Raw genomic sequence first — 9697 nt, 5'->3', positions numbered from 1 at the left:
ATATTATTGTAGCCTATTATTTATTTATTTAGTCATATTTATCAAATAACAGTTATTGAGTTTTGTTTGTTCATAGAACATAGGCCTACATAGATTCAGTGTGCAGGTGTTACAGATGATATTCAATCTCTCCATATTTCAGTGTCAGACAGGAAAAATTTTACAATTTGCAATGCAACAAACTTTTATTAAACATGCAATTTATAACTTGTTGCAACCGTCCCCAACCTTATCAACCATGACGGAACATCATGTGCCTGCTAGACACACTGACTTTGACACATGCTAACCATGTCACTTATAGAAGTCAACACAACAATAATTCAAACTAAGTAAGCTTTGATTAATTCATACAAAATGTCAGGACAGTATGACAAAAACATATTCAACATCTGCTGCTGCATTTATTGAACAAAACTTGTTTTGGAGGTATGAAAGTAAATTTTTTCATGAGATATGTCTACTGTCTTCTTGGTGGGGGAAGGGTCTAACTGTGCATGTTCAGTATGAGTGTCATCACTCTAGCTTGTTTCTGATTGAAGAAAAATGACATGTTGCAACCATCCCCATGTTGCAACTGTCCCCGGTCTCCCCTACAATGATTCACTTTTAAAACAATCAATAATGTGGGTGAAAACAGATTTACCTTGTGCTTCATCAGATGTAGTTTGAGAAATATAAAAAATGAAAGAAATTGCACTCTACATTTTTAAATATTTGTACATATATTGTGCTACAAGTGTCACCCACACAAATTGACACTATACAAACTACATACATATATTAATCTGTATTTTTCCTCAAAATTTGTTAAATCGTCAACAAAAGATTATTTTTAAGATATTTTAAATGAAAACAATTGAATACCTTTAAAACAAATACCTCCTTAAACCTGTTTAATTATTCTTGTTTTGGAGTCACTGGTCTGATTGATTCTGTCATAATTAAAATACAATTTGTTTTTTAAATAAACTGCTATGCTTGCTAACACATAAACACTGTTTTGCAGCTGTACAAATGTTGTTGTGAAGTTGTTGTGAAGTTGTTCATAAGGTCTAGAGGAGATGGCAAGGTTTTCAGTTCGGAAGAGAAAATATGGCAAGATGTTGGCATAGCTGTTTGTGTTTACGGTCCTGCTATGCCTCCATATTGCCATTTTTTTATTTCCAATGTCTGCTGAGCAAAAAGAAAAACAACCAACCCATTCTGAAATGTCTTTTATTAGTTATTCTTAGTGGCTGATCATGTTTATGACTTATGTATAAAAAAAAATAAATTTAAAATTAAATGATGTGAAATAGAATATTTAGATGTTTTACAAAGTCTTTTTAGAGCAATCACTCATTCATTTATAATAATAAATGAATTAATAATTCAGTTGTTCTTGTGTTATGTAACATTTTCTACTTTTTATTGTTGTATCCATGATTTATACATTTTATTCTGATTTAATTATTATGGATGATGTTATATTAATGATGATACTAGCTGTTTAATATTATTTTATAATAATGTATTTATATATAATTGTATATCAATTATAAATAATGATGATTACAAAGTAATTGTGTTTGTTGATTTGTTTTCTTCAAGTAAAGATCAATTTACCAGTAGTTTTTACAAGCATGCAGTATTGTTAACATTTTTGATAACACTTTATTTTTTATGGTCCACTTTAGACATTCTACTAACTACAAGTAACTATCTCTCATTAAAGTATTAGTAGACTGTCTGCTTAATATCTGCTGACTCTTTATTTTGATGCTCCCCCAACAGTCATTCTACTACAGTCTACTAATACTCTAACGAGAGTGAGTTGACATGTGGTTGCAAAGTTTCTTAGTAAGTAGAATGTCTAAATTGGACCATCAAAATAAAGTGTAACCAAATTTAAACCCTTTTTTAATTATTATTATTATTTTACCAAAAGTAAATTGCTAACTAAAAGTTGCTAACTATACAGAATCTATTTAAGTTGGTAATATATATATATAAAATCAGATTAATTCAACTGTCAGGAATAATTTAATCAAAACAACAAGGGTTTGAATCTTGATTTTAGCCAACATTGTTGAATTTAAACATTTGTGTTAATTTATTAATTATATTTATGGGCCAAGGCACTAACTAATAAACAAACAAAAATAAAGAAACCATTTTTAAATGAAGATTATGCTCATTTGCTGAGAACCTTTATAACACACCCAGACATGAAGCAGGCACCAGAGTAATCCTTCAGTTTAATCTTTCATGGTTAGTCAGCGGTGCTGTCTTCAGCAAATGCTCATGCGAAGGGTGTATTTGGGATTAAACTCGACTGGGAATGGGAATCTGATGATAGAGGAAATGACTCAACTGAATTCAGTCTCAGAACCAAACCGGTTCAAACATGACTACTCCTGCAAGTTCCTTTTAAGATGGATGGGCCCTGGTTTGGATGGAAAATCCAGTTCTAATGTCTAATTTCCTATCAGCAATGTATAGGCAGGGCCGGTTCTAGACATTAGGAGGCCCTAGGCAAAATTCATGTTGGAGGCCCCCCACCCCCAATAAAAAAACACTTGAAACAAATATGATTCCTAACCTTTTTATACAACATTTAATTTTAAAAGCAGTATATTTTTACTTACACAGTACTACATAAGTTTGGACACATTACTATTTTTAATGTTTTTGAAAGAAGTCTCTTATGCTCATCACGCCTGGATTTATTTGATCAAAAATACAGAAAAAATAATATAGTGAAATATTATTAAAATTTAAAATAATGGTTTTCTATTTTACTATACGTTATATTTCTGTGATGCAAAGCTGAATTTAGTGTCACGTGATCCTTCAGAAAACTTTATAATATTCTGATTTATTATCAAATGTTAGAAATGGTGCTTAATATTTATTTTATAACCTGTGATACTTTTTTTCAGGATTTTTGATTATTAAAAAGTTGTTTTAAAAAAGTCTTCACTATCACTTTTTATATATTTAACACATCCTTGCTGAATATTCCTGTTTCTTTTTTTTCTGTATTTTTAATCAAATAAATGCAGGCTTGTAGAGCATAATAATCAAAAACATTAAAAATAGTAATGGGTCCAGACTTTTACCGGTACTGTATGTACATATTAATCAAACTTTATCTAAGGTAATCTCTTTTTTGTTTAATGAAGATGTTATTGTTGTTGTTGTTGTTATTTTGCTGTTTTATTCAATTTATTCACAGTTCCAGAATCACACTTCAGTAGATGAGCATATGTGCTTTATATTGCATTGCTACCTTAAATATGTTATACACAAATCAAGTGGAAGAGAAAAACACGATCGCTACTGAGCAGAAAAAAAATATATAAACTGATATTATTGGCGTAATGTCAGGAATCTAATCAGCAGCAGAATTTAGAAGATAGACCCATAGATATGAGATCCTTTATTTGAAACATTTAAAAATATTGTAGTGTGTTGGCTTTTTAACTTAGAATACAGACGTCTTGTCTTTTAATTTTGTAGCTTTTTTACTAGTCAGCTATGTTATTCATTGTACGCGCAAATTCAAAGCGTCGCGTCTGGGCACGTTAATGACGCTCGCGCTCTTTTAAACTCGTAATAAAGCGGTGAATGATTTTTCCAGAAATGACGCTGATCTACAGTACAAGTTTATATTTAGAATACATTGCAATCACTCCAAAATAGATGACGACAACTCACACACCTGCATTTTGAGCAGTGCTTCTTTGTGTGCTTATTAGGCTTTTGCCTCGCAGCACCTGATGGATGCGTTCGTTACACATACCTGTACTTTCAGAAGCCGGCACCCGCTTTGTAACGGACACATTCATTGGTTTAACTGCAGTAATGTAACAGTCTATGGTTAAGATAAACATCGTCACTATTTTTAGTTAACTAATAAATATTGAAATAAATTGTAGATAGGACTTTTTTTTTTTTTTTTTTGGTCCCTCTGTCTGGGCCCCATCCCGCCAATCGGGCCCTAGGCACGTGCCTAGTTTGCCTTTGCGTTAATCCGGCTCTGTGTATAGGCATTCTTTTCTAGGTTTTATAGACTTAATCAGAACCAAATACAATTTCTGGTTGGTCTGGTATTTTAAAGAAATAAATTTAAATTTCTGGGGCCGTAAGTCTCTCAAAATTCTAAGAATGACGTCACTTTACTTTTATTCCTAGACTTAAGAATAAGTATGATTCATAAAGGTTCCTAAGTGTCAAGACTAGGTCTCAGCACCTAAATTATTCAAGAGAGCTGAAGAGGTCTCCTAACCTAGTTAGGAGTAACAAGATGGCTGCAGAGAGGAGGAGGCCACGCACTTTTCAATGAAAATATGATGTATTGGAGTTACAGTAAATGATGATGGAGTTGATCAAACAATAAAAGTTTGATCATCAAGGGATCCTTTTTCGAACTGACTTTTAAGAAATTTTATAGCAATGAAATGAAAGGAAAGTAATAATTACATTGTTGCTGACTGGAAAAAAAGCAGCAGTGCACCGGTGATGACTTGAGCTCATCAGTCCACTGTAAGCAGGGTCTCAATAGCACTATTGTGGCACTGACCACATCAAATACAGTAGTGGCTAAAAGTGATGTGCAGAGTTTTTATTTTTAATTTTTTAATAACCCTACAAGTTTGCTTAAACCATCAAAATATGAGGAAAAGGGTGTTTTGTTCATCCCTTATATTTAAAATTTTTAAAAATATATAAATATAAAAATAAACTTAGTGAAGATATTTATCTGACAAAATTATTTCAAGTCAAGTCGCTTTTTACAATACAGATTGTTTCAAAGCAGCTTTAAAGTGATAACAGGAAAATAATGCAACAGAGTTAGTTTGGGCTGTACAGCAGCTCTAGAAGAACATAGTGCCATTGTACAGCTTAAGTAAGTTCGATGATGATTCATTTCCATTGTTAAAGTTCATTAGTCATTAGTTATCTATTTAGTTCATTATACAGTCGCTCTGGAGAAAACAGTGATGTCTTCGTTCAGCTCAGTTCAGTTCAGTTCAGAGACAATGGTGTCATTGCAGGCAGATCAATAATATTGTTGAAAAAAGGCCTAACTACAGTTACAGGTAAAAAAAAAAAAAAAAGCTTACAGGAGAAAAAAGAAATTATACATTGTCTGTAACATAGTCAGTTATTAATATTTCATTGTCCTCTCTTGTTCATTTGTTTGACAGCCTGGCTAAAAATTATGTCTGTACAATTTGGCATGTTTCATTGTGTTATCACAAATAAACAATTGACTCTAAGCACAACTACACAATACACGTACAAAATCTTTAACACATTTTTAATATTTGAATGGGGTGAATCTGACAATTTTCCTTTGCCTGACTTTTGGCCACTACTGTATAGCAGTTCACTGACTTTGCAAATCTCGCAGCAAAATAAAGCCACTTTAATGAGTATTTCGGGCTTTCCTGAATTGTTGGATCCATTTATGGAACTCATGTTTGCATAATTGTAAATGAGGAGACACACATCAACAGAAGAGGATTCCACAGCATAAATACTAATTTGCGAAAAATTTTCACAATGCAAAGCATTTAAAAAAAAATAAATTTAAATATTAAAGTGTCTTAATTAAATGATTTTATTATAATAAAATTAAATGATTGGTGTCATGCTGCAGTGACCTCACCCTTGCAGGCTCACTATTGGCTGATTCAGTGGTTGAGGGCAGCCATTTTGGGTTGACATCACTGTAGTCCTTAGTTCACAACACTTAAGTGCCACTTCAGTCAGCACTTAAGCATCAGTCTTATACTTTACTGAAAGTTGCTTTTAGCTGCTTTATAAAAGTCCCACTCTTTACTAAGTATTTTCTGGCACTTAAGTCAAAGCTTAAGACTATTCTTAAGACCATTTCTTAGAAGTTTTATACATATGGGCCCTGGTTTCTTGTTTATAATTTGGTTTTAATTTTACTGTTTAATTACAAGATTCATATAAACTAAATTAGAACGAGATTTTCTTGTTTGTATATAAACTTTTCAACGTAAAAAACAAAAACAAAAAAAACTATGTAAATATCACCATTGTACCTATCACCATATGGTGTAGTTTGGCAGGGGAAGCATACACCCTACAGCATATCACCATTCAACTGTTTTGCTTGCATGCTCTTTGCTGCTTACTTAACCTTAAAATATCAATTGGCCAAATCAACAAAAATGCTAACTAAAACATTGTACATCAAATTTAGTTGTATCACTTTCTAATGTACTTCTAGCAATCATTAAGGTCAAAGAAGTTTGGAAGTTGAGAAAAGTGCCAAAATTGCAAGATTTGTAAGAATAAACAACGCATTCTCATCCTTGGGCGTCATATACTGACGCTTTTGACATTTCGTCGACATCGAACGCACATGGCACCCTTTAGCGTCAATATGACACGCACAGAGCTTTGTTCGGTTATGGGTAGGTTTAGGTCGTGTAGGGTTAGGGTTAGACCGCTAGGAGGCGCCTTCTGGCCCATTTCTATCTGCGTCTCATATTGACGCTAAAGGGTGCCATGTGCGTTCAATGTCGACGAAATGTCAAAAGCGTCAATATATGACGCCCTAGGATGAGGATGTGGATGCTACCTTTATGTGACAGAAAGAGTAAAAGTAGAATGCCACAAATTAATCAGCATACTATTTTTCATAATAACCACTCATTCACAATTTAAGTCATTATACTTATGAAATTTGATGGGCTGTTGGTGGTCATTTTTGTGCATAAGTTAACATCAATGCAAAAATTTCAGTTATGATGAGTTATGATGGTGTTCTTGTTGCTCCCTCATTAGTGAAATTAGACAAAATGTAGTGTGCATACTTAAAATCTGGCTGACTAAGTGTACCGATTGTAGTTACATTTGGATTGAGGGCTCTTTCACACCTACCTTGTTTGGTCCGGATTTTTGGACTTTTCAGTTTGATCCGAATAAAAATTACAGGTGTGAAACCTCCCCCGGACCACGGTCCGGACAAAACAGACGAAATTTGGTCAGACGAAAAGAGGTAGTCTCGGTCCGGATCAAACTGAACAAAGGTTTGGCTCGTTTCTATTGTGAAAGCATTTTCTGTATGGTTCGGACTTTCAGAACATTTACAGTACAGGAAGTTCCGGTGGTTCTCGCCGAGAGAAGGCTAAACATTATATAAAAATATATCAAAGGATTCACAAACAGAAACAGTTTTAATTGCTTTCTTATTGTGGGAGTGAAAGGTAGTCTTGATATATATTTGCATTTGTTTTTTAAGAACCAAAAACAAAGGTGGTGCAACAAAATCTCAAAATCTAACAAATCACTTCAAGGCAGGGATCTTCATCGTTTTTCAGGGCAAGGACCCCTTAGGCTATAGAGACATTGAGCAGAGACCCCCGATACAAAATGTGTCGAACAGGGCTAAACCAACCATATTATGATAGTTATATTATGTTAAGACAAATTATAACTATGCACGTTTTTGTTGTTGCACATGCATCATTGGCATGCATCATATTACTTTTCATTGTTAAAATTTAGATGTATGCATCTTAACAAGCATGATGCGATAAAAATCACAATTCATTAGTTGTTCACATTAGTTGTAAATTATTTTAATCAAGCGTAGCGTCAGTTCTGGCAGGTCACGCTAGTCAAGCTCGCATCAGCTGACTCTGCTGATCCACGTCTACCTATTATAGGAATACGACGCCTATCACATGTACATATAAGCTCCTTCAGTATTATCAGCAGGTATCGCGTTTCTCAGGAGCTAATAAATGGTGAAATTCGGCATGCAAACCACAACATCTCACAAGGAATCGTGCAATCGGGAATTTAGTGAGAGGAACTCGTTCCCCACAAGGATTTCACCTCAGATTAATTCAAGTTCGTGACCTCAGCACTCATGCATTTATCATAAGCTGCCTGATTTGGAAGTGACCTCAGTCTGCATTGCTGCTCGCATCGCTGCATTATTGACACATGCTCAGTGTGATTCACTCTCCATTCATCTCTGAAAGTCTTCACGAAGCTAAGATAAGTTCCTTTTTAATGCTCATTGCTAAAAGCTAGGCAACATGCTTGTTGCTAATGCTATCCATGTGGCTTGGGCTTATCTAACATAGATGTTTTTCATTAAAATGCTCTTGCTAGGCTTATGCGATCATATTGGCTATGTGCGTTACTATATGTTGTCATTGCAACTAATCGTGTTGCACATGCTGTGCTTTTAGCACTATGCAGCACTGATTCAAGCAGCTTGCGGTGATAGGAATTAACAATTCATGGTGCAAACTACAAACGGAATCATTTCTGCTGTGGCAAAGCTCTAAAAAAGACATAGTAAACAGTCACTATTCAGTTGAGTCAATTCAGCGTTAAAGGACACGCTTGGTCTATTTAGCTCTTGGAAACACAGCGTTCTTAAAGCTATAGTGTATTGTACACCATGCTTGCATTTTAATGCATTTGTTTTTTAAGGGCTTGCATTTTTATAGTCTGAAATTCAACATGGTTCAACATCGCCACCGAGCCCAAGCAGCACACGCCTGACCAAGTTTGTAAGCTGGCCGATCCATCCATCACAGAGGGAGTGTTGTTGGACTTCGAGGGTTCAGAAGTGAGCCCCGACCAATACCAGGGACCCGAGGTTCCACCCCCAGCCTCGGTGCGCTACGATTTGCCTCGACCCGTCACCCTGGCACCTGCGCTCCTTCCGCCCTCTACCTCAGTGTGGACCTTCAGCCTTGTCAGACTCCCTCGGTATGTCGGCTCCACCTGGGTCAGAGATCACTTCGCCTTCGCTATGTACTTGCGCACTGTCCGCTGCTCTCTGGTCCTACACCCTTTTGGCTGCGGCTTGCTCCGCCCTACCTCAGGGTCCACCTCTGACCTTGGTTGCTCGAGCTCACCCTCATATCTCTGGATCCCCACCTCGATCTCAGGAGGTTTAGTTGCCCAGATCTTCTTCATCTCTCCACTACCTCGGCTCATCGGCTGCAGCCTTCATCAGTATTCCTCCATGACTCCTGTTGGAGGATGTCGGTCTGGAGTACTCGCAAGGCTAAAGAGGCAACCACACAAACCACCACAACCCAGCTTGTTACTCACAAATGCCAGATCTATCGTGAACAAATTAGATGAACTGAATTTCTGGATTTCTTCGGACAAACTCATCAGGGACTGCTGCACTCTGGTGATAACGGAGACATGGCTGCACTCATTAATTATTAAAGGTGGGGTGTGTGCGGTGTAATGTAGCTCCATGGCTGCAGCTACATTACACCGCACACTATTTTGCTGGGACAGCAATGCAGATTCTGGTAAGATGAAAGAAGGGGGGTTATGCATTTACGTCCACAATAGTTGTTGCACCAACACACAAACCATTGACACACACTGTTCCCCTGATTTGGAGTACCTGGCGATTAAATGCAGGCCGTTTTATCTCCCGTGGGAGTTTTCTGTGGTGATGGTCACTGCCGTTTACATACCACCAGATGCTAACGCTAACACTGCTTTAAGCATTCTACACGGCTCTATTAGTGCACAACAGAACAAATTTAAACCATGCAGATCTAAAACAGGTCCTCCCCAAGCTCACACAACACATTAAGTGCGCCACAAGGGGAGTTAACATACTCGATAAAGCCTATTCTAACATTAAGAGAGGCTTCAGGTCAACACCATTACCACACTTAGG

This window comes from Scardinius erythrophthalmus, assembly GCF_964197995.2.
Source record: "Scardinius erythrophthalmus genome assembly, chromosome: 2".
Lineage (NCBI taxonomy): Eukaryota > Metazoa > Chordata > Actinopteri > Cypriniformes > Leuciscidae > Scardinius > Scardinius erythrophthalmus.
The sequence above is the reverse complement of the archived record's forward strand: the minus strand, read 5'-3'. Positions refer to the sequence as shown.